Source organism: Callorhinus ursinus, unplaced genomic scaffold, assembly GCF_003265705.2.
Source record: "Callorhinus ursinus isolate GAN/ISIS: 27379988/994484 unplaced genomic scaffold, GSC_fseal_2.0 scaffold5, whole genome shotgun sequence".
Classification (NCBI taxonomy): domain Eukaryota; kingdom Metazoa; phylum Chordata; class Mammalia; order Carnivora; family Otariidae; genus Callorhinus; species Callorhinus ursinus.
The window spans coordinates 46,622,545-46,636,591 of record NW_027397067.1 but is presented as its reverse complement, the minus strand read 5'-3'; the positions used below and the strand labels follow the sequence as shown (position 1 = coordinate 46,636,591).

At 46.3% G+C, this 14,047-nt stretch overlaps 1 long non-coding RNA gene across 4 annotated transcripts in view; it reads left to right on the top strand.

Moving 5' to 3' along the window:
* The window catches only part of LOC112823282 (uncharacterized), a 109,723-nt gene that overhangs the window by 21,694 nt on the left and 73,982 nt on the right, over window positions 1–14,047 (top strand). For all 4 annotated transcript variants that reach the window (XR_003207977.2, XR_003207979.2, XR_003207976.2 and 1 more), the window contains 2 exons: window positions 8,583–8,657; window positions 10,769–10,914. This is a non-coding gene — a long non-coding RNA (uncharacterized lncRNA). The remainder of the gene's footprint in view (window positions 1–8,582; window positions 8,658–10,768; window positions 10,915–14,047) is intronic.

Sequence of the window (14,047 nt, the reverse complement as noted above, 5' to 3'; positions counted from 1 at the left end):
CCTCCCTTTGTCCTTCCTTGCTGGATCTTTCCTCGTCTTCTCCCACTTGCATCTTTACCTTATTGATAACACTCGTTATCACACTCGCTGACAACATGGTTGGCCCAAGACAGACACTGCCCAGGGCTTGCAGAAGGCAAACAGATAGCTCCCATCTCGCTGCCGAAAAGCCAGCTAAGGCCCAGGAAGCCAAAGAATAAAAAATGGTGATTCACCCTGATAGCTAGGACTCAGGAGGGGAGCTATCAAAGAGCCTGTGAGGAAAGAGCAGGGGGCCCCCTCGTCCCCCCTGCCCTACAGAAGGGTAAACTCTTTCAAGAAAACCTCTCATTTGAGACCCAGGTGGTACGTGTGCCACGTCCTGCAATACTCTTTCAGGATATTCAGAGCAAAATCTTTTCTCTGCTGCCTCTTGAACCCTCTTGCCAGCAACTCTCCTCTGGCTTCACTCTGGACACACTGACCTCCTTGTGGATCCCAGGATCTGCCAAACCCATTCCTGCCTCCGAGCTCTGCACCTCCTGCTCTCTTTTTCTGGAACACTCTTATATGACACCTTCCTTCTCTTTCCTCGGGCCCCTGCTGAAATGTCACCACCTCAGAGACCCTCCACGATGACTGTATCAAAAATAACATACACCGGGCGCCTGGGTGGCTCAGTTGGTTAAGCAACTGCCTTCGGCTCAGGTCATGATCCTGGAGTCCCGGGATCGAGTCCCACATCGGGCTCCCTGCTCAGCAGGGAGTCTGCTTCTCCCTCTGACCCTCTTCCCTCTCGCGCTATCTCTCATTCTCTCTCTCTCTCAAATAAATAAAATCTTAAAAAAAAAAAAATAACATACACCTCTAGTCACTGTCTCCAACTTTATCCCGCCTCATTTTTCTTTCTAGCACTTGCCCCACTAGACATAGCTAACAGTTGTTTGATTTCTGCCTCTCTTCATTAGTTTAGAAGCTCTAGATAGGAGCCACATGTCTGTTTTGTTGGTGGCCGAGATCTCCGTGCCCAGAAAAGAACCTGGCCCAAAGCAGGTTCTCAATAAATACTGTTGAATGAATGATTCCCCCAACTTTTCCACCACCAATTTTTTTTTTCTTTTACTAATTTTACTCCCAGAAGTCTTAGAAATTCTTACCCTATCACCGAAAGCATGTCTGAGCTTCTAGGAAGCAGAAACTGACATATCCTCGCTAACTTGTTTTAATGCTAGCCACGTGGGTCCTCAGTAGACTTTGTTCGCTTCGTCCCAGGTTAAAAGTAAAATTTTAAATTAGCTTTTCCAGCTCCCCACACCCAGGGGCCAGGAGTGCTCTGGCTGGGAATGGCAGCCTCACAACTTCAGTAATAACCGCTTCTTCCCCCTAAAGGAACACCTGTCCACGCACAGTGTGTGGACACACCTGTCGATGTATCGTTCAGCCTGCGCAGGACTGGATGAAAAAATATCCTCTCTGACCGTTTTTTCAGGCTCCTCCTTGGTCCTGGCAGCACAGCATAAAGAGCAGAGCTGTGGAGCCCACGTTGTGGAAATTAGTGAATGCTGATTAACTTGAATTAAAAGTGACCTAGAAACCTGGGATCTTCAAAGACAGGAATCCGTGTTAAAATGTTTCATTCTCAAAGTTCTGGAAGTGGATAGTGGTGGTGGTTACACAACATGGTGAATGTGCTTAGTGCTAGTACTTGGACACTTACAAATGGTTAAAGTGGTAACTTTTAGGTTATCTATATATTTTACCACACAAAATTTTTTTTCATTCTCTCCTTCCAGGGTATATTCTTTAAACATGATTTGTGGTTCACAAGCCTGCACTCCTTTCACTGAAATTTCTTCGATCAGGTAGAAAAGGAATTTACCAGAACAGTATTGGGTAGCTGACAGAATTAGCAGGAGGACTGGAGAAAAACGCTTGGGGCTGTGTTTTGAGGGGAAGCGGTCACGTGGCCACCAGGCGCTGGTGCTGCAATTTACAACATTGCAACTTAGACCAGGGACTTCCTTTCCTACAACTTCCACTGCCTTTGGATGCACCAGTAGCACTTCTGCACCAAAAACAACCTTTCGGTTACTGCCACTGCCAAAAAAATCCCCTCTACCAACTTCACCAGAAAATAGATTATAGATGGTGCCGGCATCCTTGCGTTACCCACTTTCCAAGAGAAGTTTCATGCGGGCATGGTGTCTGATTGGTGGAGCCCAGGCCACATGTCAATCGTTTGCTCAAATCAGAATCCAGACAGTCCATTCAGTTTATTTGCTGGTTATGTCTCAAGTGTTCTTTAAGTCACTTTTAATCTAGAAGAGTCCTCCCTGCATTTTTCTTTACAAGTAACTGACTTGGGAAAGAAACCAAATCAGATTCTCTAGTGTCTTACATCCTAGCTTTCACTGATTCCTTTTTCATGATGCCATTTAACATGGCCTTCTCCCCACTATATTTTCTATAGAAGAGGAATTAGAATTAATGGCTGGATTTGACTCGAGTTCAACTTTTTTCAAGTACGCTTCAAGTGTACTTTTTCAAGTACTTTCAAGTACACTGGTGATACTGTTTGTATGCCGTATTTGGAGGTTCATAACGTCTGATTGCATTTAAAGCGTTGCCAAGATGGATCAGTGATCTAGGCTGGAAACGGCCGGAGCTCTCTGTTATAAAGTTCCTCGTTAGCCTCTATCCTCTCCTCCTGATGACCACCACAGAATGGTAATTTTTTTTAACTGTGCCATTTCTTCCATAATTCAATTCCTCTATGACTCTGATATAGAAGAACTTTCCTTCATCCGTGAGGGCTGTTTGGTTACTCTGAAGTTTGGATTGTACTGAAATAGCGGGACAAGTTCTGGGGGGTATTCTGGAACATTCCATGAAATCAGTGTTTTAATTGAGTTACATTTAGAATGCACTAAAGAAACTGAATTTTGAAAGGACATCTGTATTGAATCTTTGTAAAATAAATAGATAATGCTTTGGCATTCACTTAATCCCTAAAGTATCAGCTTTTTCAACCTAGATACACGAATTGGTTTTCCATAAATGAAGCATAGAGTTTTCAACCAGGAAAGCCCTGGATAAACACCAATTTACTGATGGAATAACCAATAGAAAATCCAGTGTAGTGGTTCCCCATCTTCTTTCTCCTGGAAGACACATGGCCAATGACTCCCAATACCTCCAAAGATGTGACAATACGGTAGCATTAATTATGTGCCAGGCACTGTGCTGAGTGCTCTACACCCACAAACGCATTTAATCCTCACCATAACCCACTAAGACTGATACTCTTATTACTCCCCCCATTCCACAGATGAGAAAACTGAGGTAAAGAATCAATGATCAATGAAGAACTCACATGACATAGATTACACTGATCATGACAGGCTGGTGGAGGCTCTGATTTACGGTTCAGGGAAGGCGGTTACTTCTGACAGGCTGATGCCATTCAGTTCTAGATGGGTTTAGGGGTACCTCCCGAGTGAATCGGGTTGCCTAATAATAATAGCTACTATTTATGTAAGGCTGGATGCTGATATACGCTCTTTAAACATATTAACTCCCTCATCTACTTAAAGGGCTTTTTTCCCCAGCATGGGTCTCAGGCCAAACCTATACCCTTGAGAATACCCCCAGAAAGTCCTATGGGGTCCAGGCAGGGAAGCTATTTTGATCCAGCTTCTTGAAGGACCTGGCGGCCCAGCCTCTGCCTCATAGAAGTCAATCAGTCCCAGAGCAAATGGTCTCAAGGACCGCTTGGTGAGCTGAGGTGACCTCCGAGAATTGTCATTACCCTCCCTGAGGCCATTTCCCACTCCCCTCCCCACCCAGGAGGGCGCTCTCTGATTAATGCTATGATGCTTCTGAGCAGCCGTCTGCATATACTGCTTCATCCTCTGTGATATGAACCAAAGAACACAAAATCTGGAGACAACACTGAACGACGTGCCTCGTTCTGACTTGACAGCTTTCACATCTGTGTCAACCTGTCTTTCCCCACTGAGGGATCATCATGGCTTCAGCCTCCTTTCTAGTATAGTAAACATCCATCAGTGACTCAAGCCAGATAGCGGTTGCTACCCAAACTGCGCCTTATTCGGGCTCTCTTGTGACCCCTGAGTCATCATTCACACCAAGCGCGGGCTCCGCTCCACCTGACAAGGCCTCCCATCCCCTGGCTTCTCGCCAGGGCTGCTCTCAGCCGGGGCCAATTAGCACCCTCTACCCCCGCCCCGGCCTCTGCCATCTCGCCCACTCAGGCAGGCAGAATTGAGAGGGAGAGTTCAAGACCCGGGAAAAATGAGCAAGCTTTGGGAAACAAGAGAGCCTGCAGACTGGGAGCCCTTCACGCCATTTTAAGGCCACTCCTGCAATGAGAGCAATAAAAGAAAGCAATTTATGCAATTTAGAAGCAAATGGCCCTTTCATCTGTTGAATGCAAAGCGCACTCCACTGGAGAGGAGAAGCCGAGCCGGCTCGCCGCAGAGAAAAGGCCTGCCTTGCTGAGCCGCGGCTCCTGAATCAGCACGAGCTGGAGCTGGAGCAGAAAATCGCCTGGTGAATGCAAGATTTCCCTTTACGCTTTGTGTCTCGTGAATGTTCTCTTCCAGGGGGCCGGCTCTGGGCGCAGTCAGGAGGCAGGAAGGACTTAGTTACTGCCTGCTGGTGTGATGGATAAAGTTAGGGACAAGAAGAGACGCTGATAGCAGCATTCAATCCCTGGGATCATTGTCGGGGATAAGAGCGAAGATCTGCTGTCACCAAAAAAAAAAAAAAAAACCTCTATCAATGTAATGGCCACATGAGGCCACTTTCCTCCCCTTCATGTCGCTAAGTTTTGAACCCGCTGGGTCCCTGCTGCCCCAGGGTGGTTCAGAGACCACTCAGCATTAGAACCATTTGCCAGCTTGTTAGAAACGCGGATGGTTGGGTCCCACCCAGAACTACTGAATCAAAACCTGTGTTTTAACAAGCTCCCCTGTGCTAGCTGAGCAATACCCTTGAGGCCCGCCTGTCGTGGGGAGACAGCTGGGGGCAGAGGGGAAGAGACGAGCCGGGAAGGCACTTTCCTTTGCAGGAGAGAGGGGCCTGTGAGTAACACAACAGCTCTTCCTACCTGCGGGGACCCTGCTGAAATCATGACACCTCAGCAGTGAGTCAGCGGTGGGCTCTTCCTTCTCGCTACTAGCAGGTGCCTCCTCCCTCCGCATCCTATCGGAGTGCGATGACCTGAGCCCCGCAGGTACGCAAAACTGTGTGTTCTCTTTCATCTGTTGGAAACCATACTCCTAAGGTCTTCACGGAGCCTCTGACTGTACCAGAGTGGGGCGGGGGGGCCCTCAGCCCGCACTCACTACCACCCACTTTCTGGGTGCAGGCCTCATAGCCTCAGCCGTGTGAGACCCGCAGGGTGAGCCACCTTCACCACCGAGGCCCATGGCACACTTCCATGGATTGGCCCCCTTTCAGTTTTTCCACATTGCTCCCCTCCGCCCCGAGTGCCAGGAGCGAAGAAAAGTTATATTACCAAATGTTATTTTAGAGGAAAACCTCCCAAGATTTTTTTTTTCATCTTGCAAATATTTGGGGAATGTCTGTGCTGTCAAGACTGTGAAGAATGTCTGCTTCAGGATCCATCAACGGCATTTAAGAAAATCAATCTCTGATGTGGTGAATGTGCAAAGTGGAATCTCTGAAGAAGTAGGGCTTTTGTTTTTGTGCTGAAAACCACAGGCGTGCACGTGTTCCTAGCCTCTCAGAGCATGCTGCTGGCGGACCCCCCCCCCGCCCCTTTCTGTGCTTCGAAGGGGCGCTCAACGTGGGAAGGCTTATTGGTTTGAGCAGAGATGTGTCAAAGTTGGATTTTTTTTAAAAAGCACGGCTGGTGAGAAAGTTATATGAATGTCATCTTTAAGGCATCTTTAAGCCATAGTACAGAATGTGTGGTCATTTTCAAGTACTGGGGATTTGACAGTAAAGGGACACTAGGGTCCTAGCCTATGAGGTTGGCCGAGGCCCTCATGCTCTATCCCCGAGGCCAGCACAGTCCTGCCACACTGTAGGCCCTCCGGACATGTCTGTGGCTGAAGGATTAAAGAAATGAGAGAGCTGGAGGGCAGCCACCAGGCAGCGAGTGCTTCTCAGAGCGCCTCACCTGCTTTTCTCTGCAGGGTGATATCAGGCACCCCAAAAGACTCTGAACGCTACCTATCAATTGAGAATGAAAATGGAACAATGAAGATTTGGGGGAGAGTGAGCCATAACAACCTGCAGTCCTCCTGGTCCACTCAAGTGGCTATCTTATCCTATTGACTGGGGCCTGCCATAGGCCATCTTCCCTAGAGTAACAGAACTTGAGACAGGGATTCTTGAGCAAGTGATTTACAGAGAGTGCTCCCAGGAAAAGCAGAGTGAGGGAAGCAGGATGGGGCAAGGGGATGACTAGAAGGGTGTGGCCTCCCTGAGAAGCTCGGGGAGCACAGATGACACCCTAAGTTGACCGCACGTTGAGGCAAGGCAGCATCAATAGTCAGTGAGTCATGGACAGGGTAGTAGAAGGGATGGGTAAGAAGGAGGGGAGTTGGGGGGTGGGCAGATGAGGCATATTGGCCCTAAAGGGGGTCTGGATGGGGCACCAACATCTACATTCCTCAAGTCCAAGGTGCAGTGGGCCTACCTGTCAGAACTTTGTAATATACAAGTTGATTTTTGCAGATTTTAGAAGAAATTGTAATATCCCTTCATCTGAAAAACCGCCCCCTTCTTGCTCTGTTTTTTTTTCTCCACCGCATTTATGACCATCTCACATGCTATAAAATTCACCTATCTTTAGATTTACTAGTAGCTTATTATCTCTGCTCTCACACACTGGAATGTAGACTCCATGAGGAAAGGCATTTATATCTCTTTTGATGGATATATCCCAAAAATAGTGCCTGACACTTCGGAAGTGCTGGGTAAGTGTGTGTCAATGAAAGAGTATTCTGAAGAACATATTCTGCCTGGTGTTGCTCATTTTGCGATGATTCTTTGGGTCCAAAGCAATCAAATTCCAACCTGTGTGAATAAGCAGGGAAGTCTAACATTCTGGAGGGATCAATCATAGAGCCCCATGAGTCTCAGATTTCAGGGTGTTTAAAAACCATGTGAGGATCTTGTTGACAGTGGGATTCTTGGTCCCCCTACCCAAAGATTCTGATTCAGTAGTTCTCGGAGGGACCTAAGAATATGCACTTTAAAAAAGCATGACCATTGATTTTGACGTAGGTGACCTGAGGCACGGACTTTGAGAAACACTGATGCGGTCTGAAACACTCGTTCAGACAGCTATTAATAGCTTCCCCAGAGTTGCTCAGCCACAGGGTTAGGCTCTCCTCACTCTCCGTGCAGCATGTTTTCCACTCAGTCTCTCTTAGTATATGTTTGTAAGCTTTGCACGTACAGTGATTACCATGGGGACATACAAAGCTTGATGAAATTCTATCACTCTAGCCGGGCTTTGAGGCATCGGTGGAGAGCTGTCTTCAGAAACATTTGGTTTCAGAATGTACTGTGGCTTGTATGCCCCTATGCTCCTCCAGATTCTTTTAAAATTGTAAAGGTGCTTTTGTGATGTCCTGATGCCATCTCATTTGACAGGGGGGAACACAATGAGAGCCAGGAGCCAGGGCTCTTGCTTGGCCTGATTTGGTGCATGTACTAAAGAGACACAGAGAGGTTGTAGGAAAAATCTGGAATGAGGTCATGTGATTTAATGCATGGGGAAGAGTTTCAGGGTGGCTCCAATGGAGGACATTAACTGATTAGAAGTCAGTGAACTAAAAACCGAGCTGTCTTGAGGAGAAATTTCACTGAGACTGAATGAATGAATGAGTATTCGTTTAAAGACATTTCAATTAAAATTTTTTTATTTACCACAAATCCTCTGGTTGTGAGCATGGACCATCCTCAGAAGGAATGTACTTGGGATGGGGGTTAGATTCCAGAGGGACGATGGTGGTCAATACCTTATCGCTCAAGGATAAATCCTTAAAAGAATTACATTACCATGTATGGCACATATAGGGGGCCAGGTTCTGTTTTAAGATTTATGTATTATCGCATTTGATCTTCATGACAATGGTCCGTGGTAGATACTATTATGTCCATTTGACAGATGAGGACACAGAAAAGCAAGTTGCCTAAATTCACACCCTTCTAAAGTCTCTGAGCTAGGACTTGATCCAGACAGTCTGTGTCCAGACCTATGCCTTGAAACAACCACTCCTCCCCCATGTATCTGAAATCTAACAGGGAGACTTCTGTCTTCCAGAGCATGGCCCTGAGGGTGGATGAACCATTTAAAAATGGAAACTGGAACACAATCGAACTGCTCATGTGTGTGTATGTGCGTGTGCGTGCGTGTGTGCGTGCGCGTGTGTGTGCGTGCGTGTGTGTGTGTGTTCGTTGCGGGGGGGGGGGGGAGAAGGAGGAGGGAAGCACCGAAAAAGGACTCAGGAGCACAGAAATATCCAGGGTGGATTTCAAGCCTTTCACTCTGGGGTTGTAGGACCTAAATTCTCTCCTCCTCTCCTCTTTGACATAAACAGAAAACTTACAGTGCTCATTACTGCCTTCGTCAGACGGATTCTTTTCTGGGAGAGGAGCTGGAAGAAGAAAGAGGAGTGAGTTGCCATCTGGTTTCGCCGAGGAAGGAAGGCACTGGGTTGAAGAATGCAGTTTCCCTTGATGGTCATCGTGCACTATGCGCCCTGCACGGCGCAGGAGTATCAGGCTTGGGGAGGGGCTCAGTCCCGATCCCAAACCTCTGTGGGTTGTGGCTGGAAGCTTCGGGAGGAGTCATGTGGCCTTGGCAATAAAGACTGCACCGAGGAGGAGAGTGTGAGAGGTTGGCTTGGGGGAGGAGACAGCTGTAGGCCAGAAACTAAAACCGGAGCTGGTGACAACAGCTTGGACCAAACCTCAAACCAGAGAGTGAAGAACATTATTTTCATATATTTGCCACAAGCTAGAGGCTGTGTGAGCAGGGATTTTTCCAGAATTCATCCTAAGTGGAGAGAGGCTAGAGGTGGAAGAGGAAAGAGAAGCGAGTCTAACTCCTGTTGGTGCAGAGTTCCTCCATGGCCCTTGTGTTTAGTGATATGACACTCTGCTCTGTGCGCCCCCATGCCCACCAGGCCACATTCAATGTTGTCATTGTAGCTCAGTGCTTTCCTCCCTTTGCCGTTTAAAGGTGAGCAAGCAACTACAGATGTACACAACTGGTGTACTTCAGGCATAAATAACATGGCTTCTGGTTTGTTTGTTTGTTTTTAAGATTTTCTTTTTAAATAATTTCTACACCCAACATGGGGCTGGAACTCATAACCCCAAGGTCAAGAGTCTCAGGCTCCACTGACTGAGCCAGGCAGTGCCCCTTGTTTGTTTTTTATTTTCCAGTTCTCTGTTTATTTTTGAAGAGTGAAATTAATTTTTTTTTTCAGGCAGCACGACATTGAGGGTTTAGAAAGGATTTTGGTCTGGGAAATGTACAACTGACATGAAAGAGTTTATCAAACCTGATAGTACGTTTTGGCCATTATGAGCTAGACTCCAGAGAGCAAAGGAGAGGGGTTACCACCTGATGCCAGGTGACAGCCAAAGGGAGTCAGGAATCAGGGTTGAGGCTGGGGCCACTCTGGAGGGCCAGAGCAGTCAGGCCAAGGGGAGGGTTCCTGGACTCCCAGTAACTCCCCTAGAGGGGGACACAGGGTGTGATGCGGAAGGCTCTGTGGGGCTGACGCAGCACTGCAAACAGGGTCTGCTGGCGCAGCTCCTTGAATATGCTTTACCTTGTATTTTGATAACTGACCTTCCCATGCCTCTCATGCCTCTTGTTCTTTGACCTCCTGCCTCTGGAGGTGCCTGCTTTCTGCTTGCTTGCCTCCTTTACCACTTTCTAAATGGGCGAGACCTCTTACGTAATAGTTAAGGGCTCAGGTCAATGGTTCAGGGGAAAATGGCTCAAATTGAGCCTGGGCTGACACTCAGCAGGTGCACACAGGTCTGGAGTACCGGTTGTTAAACACTTTGACCATGACCCCTGTCAGACCCATGACCCTGGAATTACACTCAGCCCGAGAAATGCTGGCCCTGCGGAAGGCCAGCCAGGAGAGGGGTCACTCTTGCCCCACCCCCACTCGTCTTCAGGATGGCGCTCGTCATCCACATCATTTCAACTGCTGTTTTCTTTCTCCTGTTGTCCCTCTCTTTCCCTTTCTTGCCTATATTGTTGGATACAAAGTGAATGAAATGTGGTTGTGATGTGCCTCGACTGTATTTCACCTTGATCTTTATTCCTGTGTATGTCTAGGTCTGGGCTTTCCCTCTGGCTGCTAATCCATGGCTCACGTCATACCCTGTCAACTTGCCACTAACACACCCATGTCAGCTCTGTTAACACCGACGCAGGATACTCTGTTTTGAAAACAATGCTGGTAGCAACATCCTCCGGCTTTGTCATTCTGTAACATCTGGACCCAGGAAGGGACGCCTATCTCCCATTCACCAAAACAGGTTTCAGATCCCCTCATGAACACTGAGTGTGACCATTCATCACTAATAGATTTTAGTTATAAAGAAGGTTGCCAGATTTAGCAAACAAACAAAAACCAGAGCATCTAGTTAAATGTCCGTTTTAGATAAGCAACAAATAATTTTTTAGTATAACTTTGTCCTATGCAATATTCAGAACCTGTTTATAATAAAAAATTGTCTTGTTTATTTAACCTCCGAGGTTAAGTATTGTATCTGGCAACCCTCACCACAAGCAAACCGGAGTACCGGCTTAGCTAGCTGAGAAGTCTAGAGGCTGGCCTGCCTTCGGCACAAGCTGGTGCCGGGGCCTACCGGAAGTCACCAAGAAAGTGCCTCTCTCCTCAGGTAAGGGTCTCTCCCTGTGCTGACAAGATAGCGGCTGTCTTCCAGCCTCATATTCTTATTCTGAGTTGACCAAAAGAGAAACGTTGTTTTTCCGAAGGCTGCCCCCAGACGACTGAGATCCATTCCAGGGAGGTCGGGTTAGGTCACGTGTCCGCTACTAAGCCCATCCGTGTGGTCAAGGAAACGAGATACACTGATTAGCCGCTTCGGCTGGTGAGGGGGAAAAGGACTCTGGGAAGGCGGACGATACGCATCCTCGCCGCTCGCCAAATGGGAGCCTGCGCTGGGCAGGGTTGTCTTGCGAAGGCCTGGAGGGAAGGAATGTGGGGAAGCCCAGGGCAGTGCCCGCAAAGCTGCTGTGACCAGCCACTTCCTGGAGCGGTGCAGCTGCCCTCTCTCGCCCCTCTTCCCGGCCTCTGCTGTTCCCCGGTTTGCCTTGATCGAGGCAACACTTGAGACAGTTTAAGAATGTTCTGGACAGGGGCGCCTGAACGGCGCAGTCGGGGAAGCTCAGGTCCTGATCTCAGGGTCATGGGATGGAGCCCGGCGTCGGGCTCTGTTCTGGGTACGAGGTCGGCTTGAGATTCTGTCTCTCCCTCTGCCCCGCTCTCCACTCTTGCGCCTGTGCTCTCTCATGCTCAATCTCTCTCTCTCCCTCTCTCTCAAATAAATCTCAAAGAAAAAAAAAAAAGAAGTATCTGGACTGAATGTTTGTGTCCTCCTCCGCCCCACCCCAAATTCATTATGTTAAAATCCTGACCCCCATGTGGCTGTATTTGGAGATGGGCCTCTAAGGAAGTAATGAATGTTAAATGAGATCATAGGATGGGGCTCTAATCTGATAGGATTAATGTTCTTTTAAGAAGAGACACCAGAGAGCTTCCTCCCACCCACACTCACCCCTGCCCCCAGCACAGGGCAAGAAGGCAACTGTCTATAAAGTTAGGAAGGGAGCTCTCACCAGAAACTGAATTTTCTGACACCTTGATCTTGGGCTTCTAGACTTTACAACTGTGGGGGGGGGTGCGGGGGGCGGAATGTCTGCTGTTTAAGCCACCCTGACTGTGGTATTTTGTTTATGGCAGCCCAAGCAGACTAACACAAGGACTCTGGCTGAATCTTGGAAGGGCAACTATATTTTCACATAACGCTACTAACAGAAAAGGTTTTTCAGGACATCAAATGACCCAGAAAGACATGATCTACCAGATGGCCTTTCTGTGTATCTGTTTGCAAGGACAAATGGTTTAGGATGCTGTTAATCCTTAACCTGAGATTACATTTTAAGAGACTGCTTCAGATTTGTTAAGTAATTTTTAAAGATACAGTTTAAAGGATTGTTTCTTTTGAAAATCAAAAATAGGAGACTAGGAATTACTACAGTAAAGGTTCTGTGTGCAGAACTAAGTGAGGAAATTAACCACCAATAAGTGTATTAACCAGTATTTTTCTTTAAATAAAAAAAGTTTAAAGACTAAAAGCCTAAGAAATAAAATAGAAGTTTATTTCTCTTTCATATGAAAGAAGTCTGGAGGAGGTAGTCCCAGAACTGATATCTTCATAAAGGCGTCAGGGATCTAGCCCTCTCACTGCCCTTCTATTCTTGGCGTAGTGTACCTCATGATCCAAGAGGGCTGCTTAAGTGCCAGCCATCATATCTGCATTACAGCCAACAGGTAGGAGGAAGGGACAAAGAGCATTTAAGGACATCTTAAATTTATATATGACACCTTCACTTACATCCCGTTGGCCAGAACTTAATCACATGTCCACATCTATCAGTAAAGGAGCAGGGAAATGCAGTCTTTATTCCAGGTGGCCTTTTCCCCAGGTGAAAATTGGCAGTTCTATTAGTGAGAAAGAGAGAATGGCCATTAGGGCCAAATAGAAATCTTTGAGCCACAGACAACTGGAAAATTTTTCTTATTATAATGAGCATGAAACATTAGAATGCTCTTACAAGAGATATTTTAAAATAAGACTTTCAACAAAGATACCAAACATGAACAATTTGTAATATTCCAGGTTTTCTTCCTATCTTTGTTAATTTTATCATTTTATATAGTTATGGTCAATGTCTACTTGTTACTTGAGTGGTTGTAATTAAATGTTATTTCATATAAACATTGCCAATATGGTCGTAATTCACAGTTGTAGTTTTACTATCCTATCATGTTAATTTAACATAGTTTTAAATAGTGGATGTGGGATAGATGAAATGAGAGTGGTAAAATGTTGATAATTTTTGAATTTGCTTGATGGTAAAGGACGTCCATTATTCTGTTATCTCAACTTCTATGCATGCTTGAAAATGTCCATCATAAAAGAGTTTCCATATGTATCATAGTTTCCCTACAGCAGACAAGTGTTGAAAGAAGAGAATAGACTGCTAGGCTTTCTTTTTGCAGTTAAAATACTTAGAGGAAAGAGGAAAGATAGTGGAGAACCCTCTTGCACTTTCTTCCATCTTCCCTCAGAGCTTAAACAAATTTCATTCAGAAGGTTGGTCTCAATCTATTTTTATTTTTATTTTTTAAGATTTATTTATTTATTTATTTGAGAGAGAGAGAGAGAGAGAGAGAGTAGGGGGAGGAGCAGAGGGAGAGGGGCAAGCAGACTCTACGCTGAGCATCCAATGAGGGGCTCGATCCCACGACTCTGAGATCATGACCTGAGCTGAAAGAGTTAAATGCTTAACCGACTGAGCTACCCAGGCACCCCAGGTTGGTCTCGATCTAAAAAAGCTAATCATAAAACTCTTTTGTTCAAGGCCAGTGGTACTGTATTATACTTTAGGAGGATTCATTTCAACAGGGGATACGATCTTTCATAAAGTTTTCCTTGTCAGAAAAAAAATGTGTAGAGAGGTGTTGGGTATGATTCAAGCCCCACCCCCAACATGTATCAAGAACCCGTTCTGAGTTCTTCTGGGGATACAGAGATAAGTGAGACCATCATGGCCCTCAAGCAGCTCATAGTCTGTTGGGAGAAGCAGACACATGAATAGATGGTTATAAGATAATGTGGTTAGTGTACTGACAGAGCTATACACAGCATATCATGACTATACAAAGCATATTCATAAAAAAATAGTTCATTTTGAAAATGTTGCCTTCATTGAAAGAAACTCAAT